Source organism: Miscanthus floridulus, chromosome 8 (genome assembly GCF_019320115.1).
Source record: "Miscanthus floridulus cultivar M001 chromosome 8, ASM1932011v1, whole genome shotgun sequence".
Lineage (NCBI taxonomy): Eukaryota > Viridiplantae > Streptophyta > Magnoliopsida > Poales > Poaceae > Miscanthus > Miscanthus floridulus.
In genome coordinates, this window is record NC_089587.1 from 33,319,925 (window position 1) to 33,345,557 (window position 25,633).

Below are 25,633 nucleotides of genomic sequence, written 5' to 3' on the forward strand. Positions count from 1 at the left end.
CTGTAGAGGAGTGAACCAATCAATCACAGGGATGAATAACAATGAAGACTAATCACCTCGGAATCAAAGGATGAACACAATGATTTTTACCAAGGTTTACTTGCTTGCTAGCAAGCTACTCCTTGTTGTGGTGACTCACTCACTTGGAGGTTTACGAGCTAATTGGCTTCACACGCTAAACCCTCAATAGGGTGCCGCACAACCAACACAAGATGAGGATCACACAAGCCACGAGCAATTCACTAGAGTACCTTTTGGCGCTCCATCGAGGAAAAGTCAAGAACCCCTCACAATCACCACGATCGGAGCCGGAGACAATCACCACCCTCCGCTCAACGATCCTCGCTGCTCCAAGCCGTCTAGGTGGTGGCAACCACCAAGAGTAACAAGCGAAATCCGCAGCGAAACACGAACACCAAGTGCCTCTAGATGCAATCACTCAAGCAATGCACTTGGATTCACTCCCAATCTCACTATGATGATGAATCAATGATGGAGATGAGTAGAAGGACTTTGGCTAGGCTCACAAGGTTGCTATGTCAATGAAAATGGCCAAAGATATGAGCCATAGCTAGCCATGGGGCTTAAATAAAAGCCCCCACAAAATAGAGTCGTTATGCCCCTTCACTGGGCATAACACGGGACGACCGGACGCTCCAATCGAACTGACCGGATGCTAGCCCTCAGTGTCCGGTCGCCTGATGGATGCCACGCGTCACTAGCTTCAAATGCTATTCGTCAGATGTCAACGGCTATGAGGCTGATCGGACGCTCCGACAAAACTGACCGGACGCTGAAGCCCCAGCGTCCGATCATTTCCAGTAAGCTCCCCGAGGTGTATTTCTTCGACCGGACGCGTCTGGTCCACATTGACTGGACATAGACCAGCGTCTGGTGCAATACCTGAGGTACTGTGCCGATCGACCAGTTTGACCAAATGCAATCTACCAGCGTCCGGTGCTTTTAGACCCAGCATCCGGTCAGTTGACCGACGCCAGCGTCTTTGTGACCAACTCGTTTTCACTTCTAACTCTTCACCCTTGCTCCAATGTGCCAACCACCAAGTGTATCACCTTGTATACATGTGTTAGCATATTTTTCACAAACATTTACAAGGGTGTTAGCACTCCACTAGATCCTAAATGCATATGCAATAAGTTAGAGTATCTAGTGGCACTTTGATAACCGCATTCCGATACGAGTTTCACTCCTCTTAATAGTACGGCTATCAAACCTAAATGTAATCACACTCACTAAGTGTCTTGATCACCAAAACAAAATAGCTCCTACAAATTGTACCTTTGCCTTGAGCTTTTTGTTTTTCTCTTTCTTCTTTTCAAGTTTAAGCCCTTGATCATTGCCATGCCATCACCATTGTCATGTTATGATCTTCATTAGCTTCTCTACTTGAAGTGTGCTACCTATCTCATGGTCACTTGATAAACTAGGTTAGCACTTAGGGTTTCATCAATTCACTAAAACCAAACTAGAGCTTTTAATCTCCCCCTTTTTGGTAATTGATGACAACCCTTATACAAAGATATGAAATAAAATTCAATTGAATCCATGTTGCTTGCCCAAGCATATTTACCATTTGTAAAAGGATATGGACAAGTTTCATGAACCCCAAATGGTAGCAATTGCTCCCCCTACATATGTGCTAAGAGTTTGGATTGAAGCTTGTGCATATGCTTAGATAGAAAATATAGGAGACAATGTCTACCAAATGATGTTAAGGTATAAGAGATGGACCTTTAAAGTGTGATACCAATCGGAGTGCACCAATATACCATCCTTAGCACCATTGTTAGCTTAATACTACTTGGAAACATACTTTAGAAAGATACCACTTGTAAAGACTTACTTGGAAATGAAAGTTATCTAGTGATTTCATTTCATCATTCAATCTTACAACTAACATTCATCACACAAATATGGATGTTTAACTTTAATACTTGTGCCATGCAAGCAAACATATGAAATGCACATACAAATGCACCATACAAGTTCATGAGCTTGCTCCCCCTACTTGTGTGCTCAAAATGTTAATTGATTCATTTCCTTTGTCATATCTCTCCTCCTATGTCAAGTTCTCCTCCATTGTTGTCTTTTCACTATCTTAGTACACTAATATCTTCGTTTTTCTTCCCATGTACTAGTGTCTTTGTTTCTCTCCCGCTAGTATCTTTGTTTCTCTCCCTCTTTGTCATCAATGACCACAAAGGTTCTAAATATAGATAGTATTACTTGTAAGGTCGAGATTATCAATGTCAATCAATAGGGTGAGAATTATTTTCCCAAATTTGGTTCAAACTAGAATATATGCTAAAGATATTTAACTCGGTTTGATCCAAGGATAAGCTTCTTCACACCTCCAAATAAGGGTTATCTTGTACCATGTTGAGTTAAACACTTATAGCTCATTTTCTAGATTAAACATTAGGTTTACAAGCCTATAAACATGTCATATGCTATCACTAGATCATGTCAAGCATAGAAGCAATAGTGATACCATATAAACATCAAATTCATTTGATTTTCATGAATGAGCCTAATAAAATAGAACCATTTGAAAGGTCCTAATAAGATTGATAATATGACTAGATGCACTAACCATGTCCTTAGCAAGGATGTATGCCATGCCAATCAACTTTTACCTTGGATTGCTCGAAGGAGAGGCATGTCATATAAGTGGGGGGTGCATCAACACATATTTGAGAAATCCAATATGTTCAACTCATTCCTTAGCTTACAAAATATTTTCTCATCCAATGGCTTGGTGAATATATCGGCAAGTTGATCTTCGGTGCCTACACTCTCAATGCAAATGTCCCTTTTTTGTTGGTGATCTCTTATGAAATGGTGGCGGACATCAATATGCTTTGTTCTTGCATGTTGCACCGGATTGTTGGTTAGCTTGATTGCACTCTCATTGTCACACAGCAATGGCACTTTCTTGAACTTGATTCCAAAGTCACTCAAAGTGGCCTTCATCCAAAGTACTTGTGCACAACAACTACTGGCGGATATGTATTCGGCTTCGGCGGTTGATAAGGCAACACTATTTTGCTTCTTTGATGACCATGAAACAAGTGATCTTCCCAACAATTGACATGTGCTCGAGGTGCTTTTACTTTCAACCTTGCATCCCGCATAATCCGAGTCAGAGTAACCAACTAGCTCAAACTTTACTCCTTTGGGATACCATAAATCAACATTTGGTGTATGCTTTAAGTACCTCAATATTCTCTTTGTAGCCTTCAAATGACTTTCTCTTGGTGAGACTTAAAATCTTGCACACATGCATACACTAAACATAACATCCAGCCTTGATATGGTCACATAGAGTAGGCTTCCAATCATAGACCGATACAACTTTTGATCCACCATGTTTCCACTTGTATCACTATCCAAGTTGCCATTGGTTCCCATTGGTGTGCTAATGACTTTGCTATTAATCATTCCAAACTTTTTGATCATGTCCTTGATGTACTTGCCTTGACTCACAAATATACCATTCTTCAATTGCTTGATTTGAAGACCAAGGAAGTAACTCAATTCTCCAATCATGTACATCTCAAACTCATTAGCCATCATCTTTCCAAACTCATCACAAAAATCTTGATTTGTTGATCCAAATATGATGTCATCTACATAGATTTGCAATACAAATAGATCTTTCCAATCTTCTTGATGAAAAGAGTGGTGTCAACTTTGCCCATTGTGAACCCTTTAGAGAGGAGGAAGTCCCTCAATCTCTCATACCATGCTCTAGGTACTTGCTTCAAGCCATACAATGCCTTCTTCAACTTGTACACATGGTTGGGCTTCTTATCATCTTCAAAACCGAGAGGTTGCTCAACATATACTTCTTCATTGATATCATCATTAAGAAATGCACTCTTAACATCCATTTGATAGAGCTTGATGTTGTGGGCACAAGCATAGGCTAGCAAGATTCTAATTGCTTCCAATCTAGCAATCGGGGCATATGTTTCTCCAAAGTCAAGACATTCAACTTGTGTATAGCCTTGTGCTACTAATCTAGCTTTGTTCCTTACTACTATCCCATCTTGATCTTGCTTGTTTCTAAAGACCCATTTAGTTCCAATCACATTGTGTCCCTTTGGTCTTTCTACCAACTCCCATACTTGATTTCTTGTAAAGTTATTCAATTCTTCATGCATAGCATTCACCCAATCAACATCCATCAAAGCTTCATCTATCTTCTTTGGTTCAATGGATGACACAAATGAGAAGTGTTCACAAAATAATGCCAATCTTGATCTTGTTTGTACACCTCTAGAAATATCACCAATGATTGTATCCAAAGGATGATCTCTTGCAATGCTTGTTGGTTGGAGCAATGGAACTTGATTGCTTGCACTAGCTTGATCATTGGGTTGAGATGATGTACTAGCCACTTGATCTTGTTCATTGTCATAAGAGTCACTTGCACTAACTTGATTTGTATCAACTTGCACATTTGAGTTGGAGAGCACTTGCACTTGATAATCTTCATCATCAATCACTTGCCTAGGCCTCAATTCACCAATATCCATGTTCTTCATGGCATTTGAAAATTGAATGCCTCTAACATCTTCCAAGTTCTTATTCTCTTCTTGTGAACCCTTGGTTTCTTCAAATTCAATATCATGAACTTCCTCAAGAGTACCACTATCCAAATTCCAAACTCTATATGCTTTGCTTATAGTGGAGTAACCAAGTAGGAATTCTTCATCACATTTCTTGTCAAACTTGCCCAATCTTGTGCCTTTCTTCAAGATATAGCATTTGCAACCAAAGACCCGAAAATATGCAATGTTGGGCTTTCTACCATTCAAGAGCTCATATGGTGTCTTCTCTTTCAATCGGTGACAATAGAGGTGTTTGCTACAATAGCGAGCCGTGTTGATGGCTTCGGCCCAAAAAGATTGACTCACATTGTACTCACTAAGCATAGACCTTGCCATATCAATGAGTGTTCTATTCTTTCTCTCAACAAGGCCATTTGATTAGGGTGTGTACTTGGCCGAGAATTGATGTCTAATTCCAAATTCATCACATAACTCATCAATTCTAGTATTCTTGAACTCACTATCATTGTCACTTCTAACTCTCTTGATGGTTGTTTCAAACTCATTGTGAACGCCTTTAACAAATGATTTGAATGTTGCAAATACATCACTCTTGTCCACAAGAAAGAATACCCATGTGTATCTAGTGTAGCCATCCACTATCACAAATCCATATTTGTTTCCACCGATACTAGTGTATTATGTTAGCCCAAATAAATCCATATGCAATAACTCAAATGCTTTACTAGCGATCATCATGCTTTTCTTAGGATGGGTGTTTCCAACTTGTTTGCCGGCTTGACAAGAGCTACAAAGCTTATCTTTTTCAAACACATCTTTCAAGCCTTTAACTAAGTCATGCTTAACCAATCTATTCAATTATTTCATTCTAATATGACCAAGCCTTCTATGCCATAACCAACCCATGCTAGACTTAGTGAACAAGCATGTAGACAATCTAGCTTCACTAGCATTGAAATCAACCAAGTATAGATTCTCATATCTAAAGCCTTTGAAGATCAAATTAGAGCCATCTACACTTATGATTTCTACATCATCTACTCCAAATATGCATTTGAATCCAAGATCACACAATTGAGCTATGGATAGTAAATTGAAGTTTAAGCTCTCAACTAGCAATACATTGGATATGCTCAAGTCATTGGATATTGTAATCTTACCAAGCCTTTTGACCTTGTCTTTGCCATTGTCACCAAATGTGATACTATCATAGCCATCATTGCCATTGGTGTTGATTGAGTTGAACATTCTTGCATCATCGGTCATGTGTTGAGTGCACCCACTATCAAGAACCCAATGCCTTCCTTTGGCTTTGTAATTGACCTACAAAAGAAGATCAATTTTTTTAGGTATCCAAACTTGCTTGGGTCCTTGAAGGTTAGTCACTAAGCTCTTTGGTACCCAAATAACTTTCTTCTTTGAGCCCATCCATGGTTTACCAATGAACTTAGCCTTTACACCATTTTTACCCTTAGTAAGCATATAGCATGAATCAAGCTTAATGAAGGATACATTAGTATTTTTACTCTTGTTTTTGCATTCTTGCTCTTTGTGATTAACTTGCTTGCAACTAGTGCAAAACCGACCATTATTCTTCACAATACTAGTTTTGTGAGGAGCAAAGGCTGCCTTACCTTTCTTGGGGGTATAGCCCAATCCCTTTTTATAGAGAGAAGCTCTTTGACTACCCAAGCACATAAGCAAGCGGTCCTCACCACCATAAGCCTTAGCTAAGGTGTGAGTGAGCTTAGTGACCTCCTTCTTGAGGTTCTCATTCTTAACCACTAGTGAGGTGTCACAAGTGAGACCATCACTACTAGATGAGGTAGAAGTGGAAGTGCTACAAGAAAGGTTAGTAGAAGCAACAATGATAGGCATAGATAGTGATTCATCAATTATATCACAAGTTAAACCTACATTGCAAGTTTCAACATGCTTCTTTTTATTTTGCTCATCAAGCAAAGAGGAATGAGCCTTTTCAAGCTTTTTATGAGCTTTGCCAAGCTTCTCATTGGCTTCCTCTAACCTCTCATGAGATGCATTGAGCTCATCAAAGGCTTGCTTAAGGGCTTTTAGTTCCTTACGCAAGCTTTTGCATTCTCTTCTCTTGATATCAAAGTGTTCTCTAGCATCTTCTAGCATATCAATTAATTCATCCTTAGTAGGTTCATCATCATCACTATCACTATCATTTTCATTTTCATGTTCATTATCATCAACATGTTCTTCATCACTTTCATCACCACAAGATTGTACCTTAGTGGCCTTAGCCATGAAGCATGATGAAGATTCAAAGAGAGAAGGCTTCTCATTGATGGCAATGCTTGCAAGAACCTTCTTCTTGGTGGTCTTGTGATCATCACTATCATCATTATCATCACTTGAGGAAGCATCACTATCCCAAGTGACTATATATGAACCACCCTTCTTCTTCTTAAAGGCCATCTTGTCCTTCTTCTCTTTTTTTTCCTTCTTGTCCTTCTTCTTGTTCTTCTTGTTGTCATCATCATTGTTGCTATTGTATGGACCTTGAGCAACAAGATGATCTTTGCTTCCACACTTGAAGCACCTTCTTGACTCTTCTTTGTTCTTTGATGAAGACTTCTTTCTTCTAGCATGGTAGCCCTTCTTCACCATGAATTTGCCAAATCTCTTGACAAATAGAGCTATCTTCTCATCATCATTATCATCCCATGATTCATCTTCTTCACTTGATGTTTCTTGCTTTGCTTTGCCCTTGGATGATGTGGCTTTGAATGCCACGCTCTTCTTCTTCTCATCCTTCTTCTCATCTTTCTTCTCATTCTTTTCTTCCTTCTCATCATCATCTCTATAAGTGTCATCGGTCATTATATCTCCCAACACTTGGTTTGGTGTCATGGTGTCCAAACCACTCCTCACTAGAATAGTGACCAATGTACCAAATCTTAAGGGTAAGCTTCTCAAGAACTTGTGGGAGAAGTCCTTGTCCTTCACCTCTTCTCCAAGTGCTTTGAGATCATTGATAAGCACTTGAAGCCTATGAAACATCTCCGGCACACTCTCATCCCCCTTCATCTTGAAGCTTGCAAACTTTTCTTTGAGGATATATGCCTTTATACCCTTCACGGCTTGAGTGCCCTCAAATGATTCTTCCAACTTCTTCCAAGCTTTATGTGCCATCTAAATATTCTTGATTTGCTCAAATATTCTTTCATCAATTGCATCATAAATGGCACTTAGAGCAATGTCATTGTTTTGGAGAAGCACTTCTTCAGCAGCGGTGGGATTCTTCGGATCACCAATCTCAATTTTGGTTTCTACCACCTTCCACACCTTTCTATTGGTTGACTTGATGTGTGTTGTCATCTTTGACTTCCAATAAGGATAATTTGTGCCATCAAATTGGGATGGCTTCTTGGTGTTGTTGATTTGAGCCATTTTAACACCGAAGGTTGTTAAGCCTCAAATAACGGTGACCTCGGCTCTGATACCACTTGAAAGGTCCTAATGGCTAGAGGGAGGGGGGGTGAATAGCCTAATAAAAATTTCTACAACAACACTTAACAAAATGTTAGATAATTATAAGGCGAAGCAAGTGTTGTGCTAGCCTACTCAAAATGTAAGCCACCTACCACAATTCTAGTTTAAATAGTGTCGATTCATATAAGAGGTATGACACTACCCTATGTTAGTGTGCTCTCAAAGGCTAACTAAAGAGCCACACCAACCAAGCAAGCAAGCTCTCACAACTAGTTACACTAAAGAACTTGTCAACTGGTTTGCGATAATGTAAAGAGAGTGATCAAGATAGTTATACCGCTGTATAGAGGAGTGAACCAATCAATCGCAAGGATGAATAACAATGAAGACCAATCACATCGGAATCAAAGGATGAACACAATGATTTTTACCGAGGTTCACTTGCTTGCCGATAAGCTACTCCTTATTGTGGCGATTCACTCACTTAGAGGTTCATGAGCTAATTGGCTTTACATGCCAAACCCTCAATAGGGTGCCGTACAACCAACACAAGATGAGGATCACACAAGCCACGAGCAACTTACTAGAGTACCTTTTGGTGCTCCACCGAGGAAAGGTCAAGAACCCCTCACAATCACCACAATCAGAGCCGGAGATAATCACCACCCTCCACTCAATGATCCTTGCTGCTCCAAGCCATCTAGGTGGCGGCAATCACCAAGAGTAACAAGTGAAATCCGTAGCGAAACACGAACACCAAGTGCCTCTAGATGCAATCACTCAAGCAATGCACTTGGATTCACTCCCAATCTCACTATGATGATGAATCAATGATGGAGATGAGTGGGAGGACTTTAGCTAGGCTCACAAAGTTGCTATGTCAATAAAAATGGTCAAAGATATGAGCCATAGCCAGCCATGGGGCTTAATAAAAGCCCCCATGAAATAGAGCCGTTATGCCCCTTCACTGGGCATAACATGGGACGACCGGACGCTCCGGTCGAACTGACCAGACGCCAGCCCTCAGCGTTCGATCACCTGATGGACGCCACGCGTCACTAGCTTCAAACGCTGTTCGTCAGATGTCAATGGCTATGAGGCTGACCGGACGCTCTGGCAAAACTGACTGAACGCTGAAGCCCTAGCGTCCAGTCGTTTCCAGTAAGCTCCCTGAGGTGTATTTCTTCGACCGGACGCGTCCGATCCACATTGACCAGACATAGACCAGCGTCCGGTGCAATACTCGAGGTACTGTGCTGACCGACCAGTTCGACCGGACGCAAGCTACCAGCGTCCGGTGCTTTTAGACCCAGCGTCCAGTCAGTTGACCGACACCAGCGTCTTCGCGACCAACTCGTTTTCACTTCTAACTCTTCACCCTTGCTCCAATGTGCCAACCACCAAGTGTATCACCTTGTGCATATGTGTTAGCATATTTTCACAAACATTTACAAGGGTGTTAGCACTCCACTAGATCCTAAATGCATATGTAATGAGTTAGAGCATCTAGTGGCACTTTGATAACCGCATTCCGATACAAGTTTCACTCCTCTTAATAGTACGGCTATCAAACCTAAATGTAATTACACTCGCTAAGTGTCTTGATCACCAAAATAAAATAGCTCCTATAAATTGTACCTTTGCCTTGAGCTTTTTGTTTTTCTCTTTTTTCTTTTCAAGTTTAAGCCCTTGATCATTGCCATGCCATCACCATTGTCATGTTATGATCTTCATTAGCTTCTCCACTTGAAGTGTGCTACCTATCTCATGATCACTTGATAAACTAGGTTAGCACTTAGGGTTTCATCAATTCACCAAAACCAAACTAGAGCTTTCAACAGTTACATCATTTCTTCTCCTAAAAATTTGGTCTTACCGCTTTCTTTCATTCAATGTTTGCTCCTACAAGCACCCTAGCTCGAGCACTCAGCTGGGGCCGCTTAGGGGCTCCACGAGGGTGCGATACCACCTCTCTTTTTTACTATATCATATAGTAAATACTTTTTTACCCAAGCGAAAGGGAAGTCTATTCCTTTAATTACCCTACGTAACTTTGTTTTAAACTCTTGACCTATCACACCCCACCACGACCTACGGTTACGAGCAGCTGAGCCTCGCGGGACACGCCCGGGTTCTTAAGGTTGCAGCCTACGGGTCAAATGGGTAGGTGTGAAAAAGAAAGGATAAATGCTAGGATAAAAACAAAGAACGGATGGGACATGCTTCCCCTTATAAGTGATTCCATCACAAAATAAAATTGATGTATTCATGAATACAAAAAATGTTCATTTGGGGGCTCCCCCACAAACTTATTCTTTATATTTACTAACTATTTCTACTCTAAAAACTATTGTGGCCGCCCGACAGCATCGGCTGACTGAAAGGTCCTAATATGGTTAGAGGGGGGTGAATATTTAAAAATCTACAAATCAACTAGAGCAATTTGATTAGTATGACAAATAGCGAAATGCAAACTTGCTCTAGCTCTACAAGGGTTGCAAGCCACCTATCCAATAATTCTAGTTGCAATGATTACTAGGCACACAACTTGCAATGTTACTACTCACTAAGAGCTCTCAATCCTGCTACTCTAAAGAGCTCCACTAGATGAACTTAAAATAATAAAGCAAGCTCTCGATTCTAATTACACTAAAGAGCTTGCCACAACTAGTTTGCAAAAATATAAATGAGTGAGTAGGGTGATTATACCGTCGTGTAGAGGAGTGAACCAACCATAAGGTGAATATTAAATCAATCACCGAGAGAATACCAAATGGCAAGAGACAACCAATTTTCTCCCGAGGTTCACATACTTGCCAACACGCTACGTCCCCGCTGTGTCGACCAACACTTGGTGGTTCAACGGCTAAGAGCTGTTGCACAATTTGGACACCGCAAGAACCTACCCACAAGTGAGGTAACTCAATGACACGAGCAATCCACTAGAGTTACCTTTTGACGTTCTGCCGGAGAAGGTACAAATCCCCTCACAATCACTGAAGATGGCCACAAACAATCACCGACTCGTGCCAATCCTCCTCTGCTACACCAAGTCGTCTAGGTGGTGGCAACCACCAAGAGCAACAAGTGAATCCCACAGCAAAACACGAACACCAAGTGCCTCTAGATACAATCACTCAAGTAATGCACTTGGATTCTCTCCCAATCTCATAATGATGATGAAACAATGATTGAGATGAGTGGAAGGGTTTTGGCTAAGCTCACAAGGTTGCTATGTAAAATGCAAAATGGCCAAGAGAGTGAGCTTGAGCCAGTCATGGGGCTTAAATAGAAGCCCTAATGAAATAGAGCTATTATACCCCTTCACTAGGCATAACACGGGGTGACCAGATGCTCCGGTCAGTTCGACCAGACGTAGGACCCCAACGTCCGATCGCCCAATGCTTGCCACGTGTCATCGGCTTCAAACACTGATCGCCCGATCTCAACGGTCAAGTGATGACTAGACGCGTTAGTTAGAAAGTGACCGGACGTAGGACTCCAACGTTTGGTCGTTTCCAGTAAGGTTCCAAACGTAAAATTTCACGACCGGACGCATCCGATCATGCTTGACCGGACTTACCCGGCGTCCGATCACTCAATGTTTCCTCTGTGCACCTCACGTCAGCGTACGTCAACACAGATCGGACGCACCCTGCCAGCGTTCGGTTACTCTTCATGCCAGTGTCCGGTCACAAGACCGAGACACGTGCTCACTGCTGCTACTGATCGGACTTAGGACCCTAGCGTTCGGTCACTACGCCACCAGCGTCCGGTCACTCTATGAACCCTGTCTTTTCTATATAGGGCGCCGGTGGCACCGTCGAACTGTTCACACTCTATGGATAGACACTGCACCGGTGAAGTTTCTAACCCTTGCTCAAATGTGCCAACCACCAAGTGTATCACCTTGTGCACATGTGTTAGCGTATTTTCACAAGCATTTTCAAGGGTGTTAGCACTCCACTAGATCCTAAATGCATATGCAATGAGTTAGAAACATCTAGTGGCACTTTGATAACCGCATTTCAATACGAGTTTCACCCCTCTTAATAGTACAGCTATTTAACCTAAATGTGATCACACTCGCTAAGTGTCTTGATCACCGAAACAAAATGGCTCCTACTATTTATACCTTTGCCTTGAGCCTTTTGTTTTTCTCTTTCTTCTTTTCAAGTTCAAGCATTTGATCATCACCATGCCATCACCATCATCATGATCTTCGCCATTGCTTCATCACTTGGAGTAGTGCTACCTATCTCATAATCACTTTGATAAACTAGGTTAGCACTTAGGGTTTCATCAATTAACCAAAACCAAACTAGAGCTTTCAGCCAAACTAGGTTAGCACTTAGGAAGGACGACGCTCACTCATGACCTAGTCTCCACTCCATCTATAGGCGGGATGACATCTTCTTGACGCACGCCTATAGCCATGCTCACATGGTGAGCCTTCATCACCCACTGCGTGGAGACTTCCTCCGCAACAATCTACGCGCATGGCACCAAGCTCTCCCCGAGCGCATGGATGGCATCCACGCTCTAGCCATTGGTGTACCCTCTGTAGATGGCAGGGAAGTCCAGGTCTAGGTGGTGTGTCACCACTGAGGTCAGCACCCCCGATGTCCCATAGAACATCATGTCAGAGATAAGCACCTGAACCTCATTCGGGACCTACGCCAGCTGGATGGGGACATACTGGTGCTCGGCACCGACCCGAACACCTCGAAGACAACTACCTAGGCAATGTTGCGAATCTGGTCAAGCTCTCCCTTAAGAGCACATTGCTCTTCAAGGGACTTGGCTCGTGCCTCCGTGCTCTGACCGATCATCGCCTTAGCTGTCTCCAGCTCCCGCTCTAGAGAACCAATTCTTTTGCCTAGTTCTAGAAAAAGGACAACAAGCTTAGAAGCAAAGGAAAGAAAAAACCAAGGCATCAACCAAAGGCGTAATAGGTACATACCAATGTGGGTGTTCTCGAGGATGGAGAGTCCTTCCTCCTACTAGGTAACTTCTCGAGCAGCCGAGCGTTCGACTCCTCCGCCCCAAGCACTTGCCCTCAGAGCGTGAGCACTTCCCGATCAACCTCTGTCTAGGCCTTCTACTCTGTCTCCAGAGCGTCTAAGGACTTCTAGAGCATTGCCTCGGTCTCCGCTAGGTGGACCTTCACCGTGTCGAGTCCCTACTCGGTAGCAGCCACCCATTCTGCCATGAGTAGTTCTGCCACCTGTGCTCCCAATGCCTCGGCCGCCCGGTCTTAGGACTCGTGGTGGGCGAATTCTAGCTGACACTCAAGTTCATCGACCTTCCATGACATCATGGCTTCCCGCTCCATCCAACCATGTTCCTCCCAAAGTAAACATAACTTGTGGACCGACTTCGCCTCTAACTCCTATAAAGAGAGAAGCAAGCACGCCGACACAACCAGCGGAAGACCAAGGAGTCAAGGACAAACACTAAAAACACAAAAGGCTTACCTCGGCGATGCATGGTAGGTCAACTAAGACTGCCTGATGGACAAGCTCAACCTGCTCCAAGGCCTCCCTAAGCTTTGCCTTGGTTTGGGCAAGACCGGACTCCATCGATAGTCCTCTCTCCTCATCGTGAAGGATGAACTAAGCCTTCCTTGGGTCACTAGGGTAGGGCCACACCAGCTCGTGGGTCACCCCAATCCACTGGAAGATCCAGCCACTGCAACATCATGCGACAACCGGACCACCGCTAGCTCCTATGATGGCGAGATGGCCGGTGGCTCCACCCTAGCGCCTACCTCACCAGAGCAGGGGATCTCCACTATCTCGACTCCGTGGCCCGCCGGCGGATGTCCTACCTCTGTCCTAGCCACATCTCCTCCTGATCCCTCCAGCTCCAACCAGGAGGGCGAGCTGTGTGTTCCTCCGCCAGGCGAGGTAGGGAGCCTGGTCTCCCACCTCTCTTCCACCATGGCTATTGGGGGAGGGATCACAAGGGTCACCTCTGACCCAACCTCCATCGTCGCCATAGGGATCACCACCATCACTGTCGACGGACATGGCCACGGGCGCACAATGCTCCACCAAGGTCACAATGATGTGCCGGTCTTTGTCATCCTTGGAGGTGCTCGCGTCATCACCCATCTTCGTGGGCTCCTCTGACTCGAGCTCTGCCTCCACATCACTCTAGTTTTTGCCAACCCATACCCACTGGGCGATCACCTTCTTCTCATGCCTCTTCCCAGCCTTCTTAGCTCTCTTCTTCTTCTTGGCATCCGTCGCCTCCTTCTAGGTAGCTTGTCGAGCCAGGCCCTTCAGCCCCCTCGAAAGATGCGACTGAGATTTGTAACTGGCAAGTCCCTATGAAATGGACGACTCAAAGTTAGAACAAAGGAGATCAAGAGAAAAAGGTCACAAAATAAGAGGAGGGGAGCACACCAAATTGGACAGCTTCCCAGCGTGGAGAGGTTCGGGCTTTCCTTCAAGGGACTCTTGGGCCCTCGGTTGCAGTACCCGGTCGAGTCGACTCTAGACTTCGTCCTTTGCCAACTCCTCTAGCGATGCGTGATTGAGATCCGTTGGGCCAGAGTACATCCACATCGGTCGCCTCCTCTCCGTCAGCGGGGCAACCCAACGGTGGAAGAAGGTGTGGAACACCCTCAACCCATTGAGGCCATGCTGCACCAGCATCTAGAGCTCCACCTCGATGACCTCCAGCTTGTTCTACCGACTAGAGGGCCCCACAACTAGCTCTCCTGCCTCTCTAGCTTTCTTTCAGTGAACGGTGGGAATGGCGCCTCCACTGGATTTCTGATGTAGAACCACTCCCCATGCTACCCCTGATTGGAGTTGTAGGGGGAGTATGTGGGGTAGGAGCTCGATGGCCTCGGCTTCTTCTACAAGGGGAAGCCCCCAACAGGCGCGGTCCTAGGTGGCTTCCCCTCCGACATGGCTCACCTAGTGAAGATCCACTGAAAGAGGTCCATGTGTGGCTCCATCCTGAGGAGGCCTCGTAGACGGTGATGAAGTCAACAATGTGCAGCACCCTAGTCGGATTGAGGTGCTGCAGCTCTAGGCCCCACTCATTGAGGAGCCCACGCAAGGACCAGTGCATGGGATATTCTAACCCATGCTCGTGGAAGGCAAGGATAGAGACAACCTCATCGGCCCGAGGTCATAGAATAGCCTCCCCTAGCATAGGAGCCCTCCTGTGCGCCACCTCCTTTGGCGAAAGCAACCCCTTCTCGGCGACGGTGGCCAGCACCACCTCATCTCTATTGGATGGCCTCCAGTTCGACATTGCGCTCTAGATTCACAAACGGATCTATGATTTCTCCTCTCCCTCGCTTTACCCTCTTTCTCCTAGGAACCACCATGGTGCACGAACGGGCTTGGCAAAAAGGAAGAAGGGAGAGAGGCAGCAGTTGGGGAATAGGTGAAGGAATGGGACAAAACCCCTCTCCCTTCCCCTATTTAAGGAGGAGAGGCAGCAGTTGGAGAAAGGCAAAGTATTGGGGTGAAAAAACTCTCTCTCTTCCCCTATTTAATGTGGATAGGCATGCGGTGGGACACGTCTTGACTGATGGGACGCGCCCTGCCCAATGAAATGATGCCTGGTTAAACAGGATGTGGCCTAGGCATGGCCCACCACTACCGCAACCCAAGCGTAGGAAACAAGGCGCAATCACACACAAATGGCCCTCCGCCTCCCCAAGCAGGGCTTGGAAGGGCCCACCAATAGGATCTCCATCGAGGAGAGACCAATAGGCTTCCTGAGTCAATCAGACGGCTTAGGTGACTACTGAGAGATAGGTAAGGAGCAGTGGGACACCCTATGTGGCCCATGCCATCTCTATCACAAACGACAAACATAGACCCCATTCAGACATATTCGATAAGAACTCCTCAAACCCATCACTCGAGTCATCAAGGTAACTTTACCAAACACTCTTACTTTATTTTCTGATGCATGATCATTCATTCATCCATTCTCATGCACATATTCACACATTCATTCATATAATCATGCATTCATCCCATACATTCAAAGCATCGTATATGCAATTAATGGATCACAACGCTTCATGTTGTGTCATGAAGCGATAGTTGCCTCATTCAACATGAGCGATGACCGATCGGGGCTTGAGGCTGCCTCGCATCAAATAGAGCTTGGGAGAAAATGTAGATGAGCCTCAGCGGCCCTCGCCTGGTATGCTCAGAAGTAGATAGGGTCATCTCGACATTTTTGTTCGATCCTAACCTCGAGCCATGCCCATAGAATCTCCATCAAGGGGAGGCCAGCGGGCCACCTGAGTCGATCTTCAGAATGACCCAAGCATCTATCGGGAGATGGGTTAAGGAGTAGTGGAATGCCACAAGAGGGCTATGCCGACCCTGTTACAAATGATGAACCTAGATTCCGCTCAAACACGCCCATTAGTGAGCTCACCGAGCGCGTCACTTGAGCCATCGAGGCAAGCGATGTAAGCTCAGCCCCTCCGGTTGTGGAAACCGTGGATGGGGTAATGCACGGAACTAGACCAACCCCTACCAAACCCAACGGGGCTCAGGTCGCCCAACGCCGACTCAGGAAAATCAACCAACCACGTAGGTCGTGAGTGGGACAAACATGGGCGAACACCCCAAATGGCAGAAACACAGGAGTCTACAGCCCCAGGAAAGAATACCAAGATACTCAGCCTCCAACTGACTCACTAGTCAGACGTAGGCTCAGGGGCTACACCCACCGAGTGCGCTCGGGCGCACCTGCTGGCAAGTCAAAAAATCCCACATACGATCATACCCAAATCGCCCGAGGGCTACACCCATCGGGTGCGCTCACGCGCACCCACTGGCAAAATGAAAAATCCCCTAGATGATTCTATCCGAATTGCCCTGGGGCTCAGGGGCTCTTGTCGGGTTCATAAACCCAGGGTCCCTAATGGGCCCGCTTCCTAGCAAAATCTTGGCCCAGCAGACGACGTTGCGAATGATGCGCAACTCCTGGACCGGCCTAAATACCTAAACGATAGGCCGGAAGAGCGATCCAGTCTCCGACCAAAAGGCCTGGCCAAGGAGGGGGTGACGCTCGCTTCCGACTCTGACCCGCGTCTCCGACCAGAAGGCCTAGCCAAGGAGGGGGTGATGCTCACTTCCAACTTTGACCTACTTCTTCGACCAGGAATACACCGAACCTCTGCTTACAGTTCTCACCAATCGGCGCAGTCGGAGCCGATTGAGAACGACTGACCGAGGATGCCCGCTTAGTGAGGACCCAAGAAACAAGCAGAGTAAGTAAGGCAGGGCGCTCAAGTCAACCACAATACCGAGGACCGTACACTGCACACCTATAGAACAGTACTGTTAGGCCATGCCAGAAGGGAGCTTTGCAACCTTTTAGATATGTTAGAACATGAATAGTGTTGTTGGCGCCGACATTTGTCCTACAGTATGGTAGGCGCCGACATTTGTCATACCAGAAGAACACGATGGAGCCTGCCACATGCATCTGGCCATCAACAGTATTATGAGCGCCGACAAACCGTGTTGTATCCAACGGCGTGGGCAACAAGACTAGGTAGCATACACACACACTCTCTCTCACTTGTAAGGCAATCCCCTTAAACCTATAAAAGGGGATGTGCTCCCTCCTAGAAGGAGGACAGACAACAGACGGATCATTCTGACTCTCTCTCTCTCTCTGCTAGGTTTAGACATTCTGAGCACTCGAATAGCTTCACAACTCTAGAACTCTAAAGCTACACAGATTATATGTTCTAATACTTAGCACACATAGAAACTTCCGTCACTCTCGACTCTTCAGTTCGGAGTCTGATCGGACCTCTAACACCCCATCTTACTTCCACTCGTTTGTAACCCCACAACAAACTTGGAGCACCTGGGCTCAGTAATAAAGTCACCAACCGACTCGAACTGGACATAGGGCACATTGCATGAACCAGTATAAACCCTATGTCATTGAGTGCTAGGCCACATCTGATCACAACGTGCGGCAAAACAATAAATATTTACTTATTGGTCACTTTTCACATCGACGGTGCTAGATTGATTTCTCGTGAAAATCCGATGGTGGAGTGGCTTATAATCCTACAGATTTTATGGGATATCATATATAACGATTGTAATCTTGCTCATGGTTAATATTAGCTTCGGTTAATCTAAAAAAACTTCTTTTGTCAACATTTGGCTAAATAATACTAGTATAACTCTTTGTGGCCTTTTGAGACACAAAAATTCTATGAGAACCGAGAGACCAGAGTTTTTTCTTTTCCAGATTTGTCGCGATAAAATCTCCAATGCATAGTACATACGTGGTGGAAACCAAACTCCTCAAATCTCAACTATGCACACATCATTGCCCGATACTAACCATGTAAAAAAGAGGTGATTAATGTAATAGCCACTGCTTCCCATATACTAACATTTAGATAAACGGTAACAGAGCTCACACAAGACAAATTTGACATGGGCGTGACGAGGTACCCATCTAAACACACTCACGCTTTAGGAGAGCTTTTGCTCTATTTTTAGCCTTGTTCTTTAATTAGCTAGCTGATGAGAATACAATGGGACATATAGGACATGCTTGTCTTCGCTTTTGTTGTCCTAAGGATTGTTCGGTTGCACTTCAATCCACCCGTCTTCTTCGAGCTATTCGGCTAATGATTTCTACTGTTGATAAGATGGCTGAAGCTGATTTGTTATGAGAGAAAAATACTATACCATGGCTGATAAGTTCAAGCGAACATGGCTTTCATGTGTCTCAACCTGTGCGGATTGAAGTGAAATAATGTGCAACCAAAGGAACCTTAAGGGCTCGTTCGGTTAGGCTCGTTCCTGGTGAGGAACTATTCCTAGTGAAGACTTGTTATACAAATTACACAAGGATTTCTGGTAGGAATAGTTTCAGGGCATCATTCTTTGCGAACCGAATAGTGCCTAATTCTTATGTGGCCATTACCGCATCTGACAAAAATGAAAAACTGAAAGGCGGTTTTGGTTTGAGTGGTCACTGCTCACAGAGATTTTTTGTTTGTGAGGTAATATAAAGGCGCCATAGGCTTCATGCTTTCTCCGACTTTGGTGCACGGACAGGACAAAGTGTCATCATCTTGGGCACACTAGTAGATTAGAAACGTGATGATGGTGCTACGAGCAGGGGAAACTGAGAATGGAGCCCCACGATTGGTGCACTATATTGCAAACGCAAGCAAGTGGACCTAGTCCCGCTTGGATTGTGGAGCCTTAATAATTTGGACCTAAATTCAATGGCACCAAGTGCATTTTGAGACTCAGCTGTGGAAAAAGAATGCACAAGAGTCTAACAAATCTAGAGGATCACACCCGCCCAGGAATTCGAAGCTGTTCTCTACTTTACAAGACAACAAGCAACCTTATATATGCAAATATAAGATGAGAAATCAAAAACCTTGGTAGTTTGTAGGATAAAATAAATGATTTAATTAACGTTTAATTTAAAATAGTATCAAAACTGTATAACTAAATACCTCTAGTGTTCCCGTATCTCTAGCCCCATGAATTTATGTTGCTTCATTTTTAATTAAAAAAAGGATTAAGTTCACTTTTGGCTCCTCAACTATTATGTCGGTCTAATTTTAACCCCCAAGTATAAAACCGTCTGGTCTAGGCACTGGAACTTTCAAACCCATTGAGTTTTAGCCCCTCGGCACGATTGAGGCAGTTTGCGCTGACGTGTGTCTGGTTTTGACTCGCCACGCTGGCATTGACGGCCACATAGGACGGCCACACGAGTCAAAACATGAGCCGGCCTGCTCAGCTCTATCTCTCCCTCTTAGTTCCTCTCCCCCAAACCCTAGCCACTACCACCGCCTCCATCGCTGTAGCCGCTACCGCATCCTCTCCTCCGGTGCCTCTGTGTCCACAGTTTCCCCTCCGCCTGGGAGTCCTCCGCCGCCGCCTTCGCAGTCGTATATGGCGACCTCAAGCGGATCTAGCCAAAGTTTGGGGACCCAAGAATCACGATGGCGTCGCCATGGTGATTCCCATGGCGATTCGTCCTCACCCATCCCCTATCGTGAAGGACCACTAGAGTATACCCCAGCAGTGCTATGCAAATGCGGTGCAAAAGCTGCTAGGTTCATATCTTGGAGTGATTTGAACCTAAGATTGCGGTATCTAAAGTGTACACAGGCTCGTGTAAGTTATTCTCTTCATGATTCATAGTCTATAGATGCATCAGTGATTGAGTGTGTTTCTGATGTATTGGTTATTGGTTTGTTTCATAGGATGGTGGTTGCGACTTTTATAGTTGGGTGGATCCGCCAAACAGTAGTTTCAAGAAGCAACTTCTGCTTGATTTGCGAGATGCAGTGAAGTACTAAAAGCGTGCAACTAGAGTAGCTGAATAGAGTTTGGAAGATGCAAGAATGGAGACTGCAAGACTTTTGGAAGGTGCAACAAGGGAGAATCAAAGACTACAGCTTTAGCTAGAAGGCACAACAAGGGAGAATCAAATACTGTAGCTTGAACTAGAAGGCGTTGTTAGGTACAATGAAGACAGAGGGGCCATGTTTGTTGCAGCCACAAGAGATGTGGCCATTATGCAAGTTGAATTGTAGTTGGGAGCTAAATCTAGAGTTGACTTAGAGGTGAGGATAGGGACATTGGAGAAGGAGAGGAAGTTCTTGTTTGGTGCTCTATTTGTGTGTAGCATTAGTGGCTGCTTCCTGGATGACTTGGATCATGTAAGTCAATGTGGTGTTAGCCTTGGTGTAGTTGTAGTTGTAGTTAGTAGGATCTATGTTGGTACTAGAAACCTATTGGTACTATTATGGGTTGTGTATCAGCTTAATGCATGAGCATAATGCTCTGGACCATGTATGAGTATCAGGTTAATGCTCATATCCTAATGTTTTAGTGAAATGTTTTAGTTGTATAAATCTTTTTATATGTGTAACCAGTGAGCTTTGTCAAATTTTTGATGGCGTCTACACAAAGAGATGACTACAGTTCAATACAGCACATGTTATTCAGTTGGTGATTAACACATAATAAATAGGATCATAGATCATAACAGGATGTCATTCAGTTTAGGTTCAGTGATTAACATGATGTCATTCAGTGATTAACACATAATAAACACAATAATAGAACATCAAGTTCATTACAATAGTTCAGGTTGCACACACAGACTCATAAAATTTGACACATACATGAAGTTCCAGATAGCATAGATAACACATAGACACGGACATAGGCTCAAGGATTTGGGCCTGTCAGCAGTAAGGTAGAAGGAGTGGCTCCCTTGTGATCAGCTACACTTGGTCTTCCTTCCTGTGGATAAATCTGCTTGGGTGGTCCTACAGCTGACACAACAACCTTAGAGGTAGATGCACCTAAAACTTGGAGGCTTGCTTTACTGTGCTTTCCAGACATCCCTGGTATAGTGGCCTCTAGGGTGACCTTAACCTGAGCCCCTTCCTTCAACGTTGTCTTCACTCTTGCTGATGACTTCATAGCTTTTTGTCCATCCTGTAAGACAAAGGAAGTATATAACTAAGATAAAGAAAGTATATTACTATTAATGATGACCACATGGAATAAGCAGTTAAACTTACATTGCGGTCAACAGATGACTGAGAGCAATGTCTTTTGCTACTAGTAGTAGTAAATGAAGGGCATGACTTTCTTTTTGAAGTTGTTCCTCTACCAGACTATGATGCACCACCACTTCCTTTAGTAGACTGTGATGCACCACCACTTCCTCTAGCAGACTGTGATGCACCACCACTTCCTTTAGCATACTGTGATGCGCCACCACTTGCATTACCAGAACATATCCTCCTACTACAAGTTGTCCTATTGTGTCCAATCCCTTTACATACTCTGCACCTTATAGTTATTCCTTTCTTGGATAGCTTACCCTTAGGTGGCTTCTTCTTCTCCCCATCTTGCCTTTTTCTCTCATTCTTTGGTTTTCTAGGCATTCTTACATACCTAGGGGCAATGGCTTTTCTCTATTTGATACTGGCCAGAAGACCTTGCCTTCACCTGGTTGCAGGTAGTGTGCATATGTCTTGTTGTACTCCTCAACAGAATAACACTTGGCTATGAATTCTTCTAAAGGCCAAGATGCATAGTAGATGCAAAAAATAGCATGAGGGCAGGGCAAACCTAACAACTGCCAGAACCTACATGAGCAAGTTCTCTCATCCAAATTCACAATGAATCTATGATCCCAGTAGGTTACTTCATAGTAATTGTTGCCATTGCTAATAGCATGGCAGAACCCACTAGCTATGACATATGTCATTAGCTTCTTGTAGGTGTTTGGACAGATAAGACTTGTCCACCTTTCTGCATTGTTCCTGTTCTCATGGATTTTTACCATAACTTGGCGCCTTATACCTTCAAGCATACTTATGATTGGAAGGAACCTTGCTTTCAGAATCCAGTGGTTGAAGCACTCACACATGTTATTGTCCACAGAATCATAGAATGACTCAATTTTGAACCATGCTCTACTCCAATGCTTAGGATCAGTTCTCAAAATAGCATCAGCCCCATGTGATGTCTCTTTCCTTAGCTTGTTCATGTTGTAGTTGAATAGATTCATTGATGAAGACTTTGCACATCTCCAAAAAAGCTTCTGATACTTCTTGTTAGTGAACTTCTTCCTCCAGTTAGCATAGATATGCCTCGCACACATCCTATGCTCCGCCTTAGGTGCCCACTTGTTTACAGCATTGATGAGCCCCTTCTATTGATTAGAAATGAATACCCAGCCATCACCATCACCAAACTGCAGGTCAGTGCTCAGCAAAGCTAAGAAAAAGTCCTAGGACTCCTTGGTCTCCCTCTCTACAACTGCCCATGCTATTGGGTACATTTGATTGTTGGCATCTCTACCTAGTGCACAAAGCAGTTCTCCATTGGTTAATTCCTTATAAAACAACCATCTAGTCCAATAACCTTCCTGCAACCAGCAAGGAACCCCTTCTTGCATGCATCAAAGCAGACATAAAACCTCATGAACATGGGTTCAAGTTCTTTAGTGTCAAGCTTCACTACTATTGTACTCCTAGGATTGCTTCTCAGTAGTTCAAGCTGGTAGTCAAACACCAGAGCATACCCCCCTTGGTTGCATCATACATCCTTTGCATCACAATTGATTTGGCTCTCTTAATCTTTGAAATACTGACATCTGCAAACATTTCCTCCTGAATTGTTTCTCTCATACTCTCAACTGACCAGTGTGGGTTAGCCAATATCAACTTCTCATATTTATCTGCTATTCTCCTTGATGTCACTAAAGAGTTGTCTCTCTTTGGTGGGCATGTGTGCACATCTTTACATGTGGCTATAAGCCAACTACTTGCCCTTGATGTATTTGACAGATGCAAAACCCAAGGGCACTTTGGCCATGAACAAACTGCTCTACACTTTGTGCTCTCATTCTTCACAAACTTAATCACCTTCCTTTCTGCCAGCCCATACTTGATGACAGCCTCCCTGAATGTTGACTTATTACTAAAAGTCATCCCAATAGTGAATATTGGCACTGGAGCATTGGCATCAAACTTAGGGAATTTCTTCTCCTTCCTAACCAACTCTCCATCGGATGTTTCATCATATGAATCATCCTCTTCATCAGTATCCATAGCATGGGAATCACAACCATCCTCTTCATTAGCACATTCCACATTGAATTCATGCCTTTCCTTATCAACCACCAACATGCCTCCAGCTTTCAATTTCTTCTTTAACTCCTTTAGCTCAACTCTAATCTGGATTACCTCCTCATCCTCTCCACTACTCTCATCATCACCAGGCAAGTAATCCTAGTCACTAGAATCATCCATATCTGAACTATGTTCCTTCTGTAGAGGATCCTCTTCATGAACAAACACTTCTTCTTGCATAACCAACTTCTGTACAGGAGCCTCTTTCTCTCTAACCCAATTCAAATACTTAGTAGCACCTACTAAGTCCTTCTTCACTTGTTCTAGTGATGACATATTCATTATAGCCAAATCCTCAACCACCACATTGTCTTCATGAGGTGTTTCCATCCCAGTGCTTTCACTGTCTGCTCTTTCACTCTCTATTTTAGCATCTTCCTCCCAGTCACTACACTGGTCCTCCCCATCCTCTTCCTCCTCAGTCTCCATACCATCAGCTTTCACTTCAATAAGCTCAACAAATACATCTGCAACACCTCCATCAGTAACACATTCAGACATGTCCAAACAAGCCTTGTCATCTACCAAAACTCTGAGCCCATTCAGTAAATCCTTGCCAGGGAACAACCAATGGAGAAGAACAGGCTCTGAAGCATTGTAGTGGTCTTTAAGGTGTCCAATTACTTTAGGCAAAGATATTTTGTCACGCTCGATGAATGACATCTCATTTCCACATAGATAATGAAGCTTCTTTCCATCATTGAAAAACTCGCCACCAAAGTGAAATCGAACACAAAGAAATTCCAAATGATCCATTCCTACAACATATAGTAGAGTCTTAGGACTACGGATCCGAGGTAACTAACCTAAGAGTACTTCCATCCCTACATCTAGAAATATGGACGGATTCAATCGTACCTGAGCATGTTCGTTTCAATCCTCCAAGCCCATACGACTGCGAAGGTGGCAGCGGAGGACTCCCAGGCGGAGGGGAAACTGCGGACGCGGAGGCACCGGAGGAGAGGATGCGGTAGCGGCTACGGCGATGGAGGCGCCGGCGGCGTCTATGGTTCGGGGGAGAGGAACTGAGAGGGAGAGACAGAGCTGAGCGGGCCGGCTCGTGTTTTGACCCGCGCGGCCGTCCTACGTGGCTGTCAATGCCAGCGTGGCGAGTCAAAACCAGGCACACGTCAGCGCAAACCGCCTTAACCGCGCCAAGGGGCTAAAACTGAATGGGTTTGAAAGTTCTAGTGCCTGGACCAGACAGTTTTGTACTTAGAGGTCAAAATTAGACCGACATGATAGTTGAGGGGCCAAAAGTGGACTTAATCCTTAAAAAAATATGATTTTTAGAGCTAGAAATGGCTAGCTCCAAGAGATTCTTTAGAGCACATGAGCCATGCCAAAAAGGCCGTAGACAGTGGTCGCGGAAGCGGAACGATCTCCATCGGATGCTCGCATCACGTTTTCTCAAAATAGTTTTTCTAATCAGTTCAGAGTTAGACTCTGTTGACGCGTACCTCACGCGTGCACGGGCTAGTCGTTTTCCGGTTTGCAACTGCAAACCCTTGCGCTGCCCACACGGTGGCTCAATGGGCCGCATTTCAAGCCACAAGCCGATTCATTTCTTACCCAAAAACGCTTTCGTAAAAGGTATGGTTGGCCCTCGGCTCACGTTTAGACAAGGGGCACAAGTTTCTGTGGAAAATCAGACCAAACCGTAGTAGTACCACAACAAGATTCGCACCAAACACGGAACAACCATGTTTCAGTACGGTCAGCTTTGCATATTGGTGTCGGCAGTCGGCATCCGAGGTTTCTTTCCTCCTCGGTTCCTCTCCAAGAAGGGAACCTAACCTCCCTCCTTTTGTCAACCTCACGGCTTGGAATCCGGAATCGTGCGCAACAATCTCTGCCC

At 44.5% G+C, this 25,633-nt stretch overlaps 1 pseudogene; it reads left to right on the plus strand.

The window, feature by feature from the left end:
• Positions 1-20,005: 20,005 nt before the first annotated feature.
• LOC136468829 (uncharacterized) lies at positions 20,006-20,892 on the plus strand (annotated as a pseudogene).
• Positions 20,893-25,633: the final 4,741 nt, after the last annotated feature.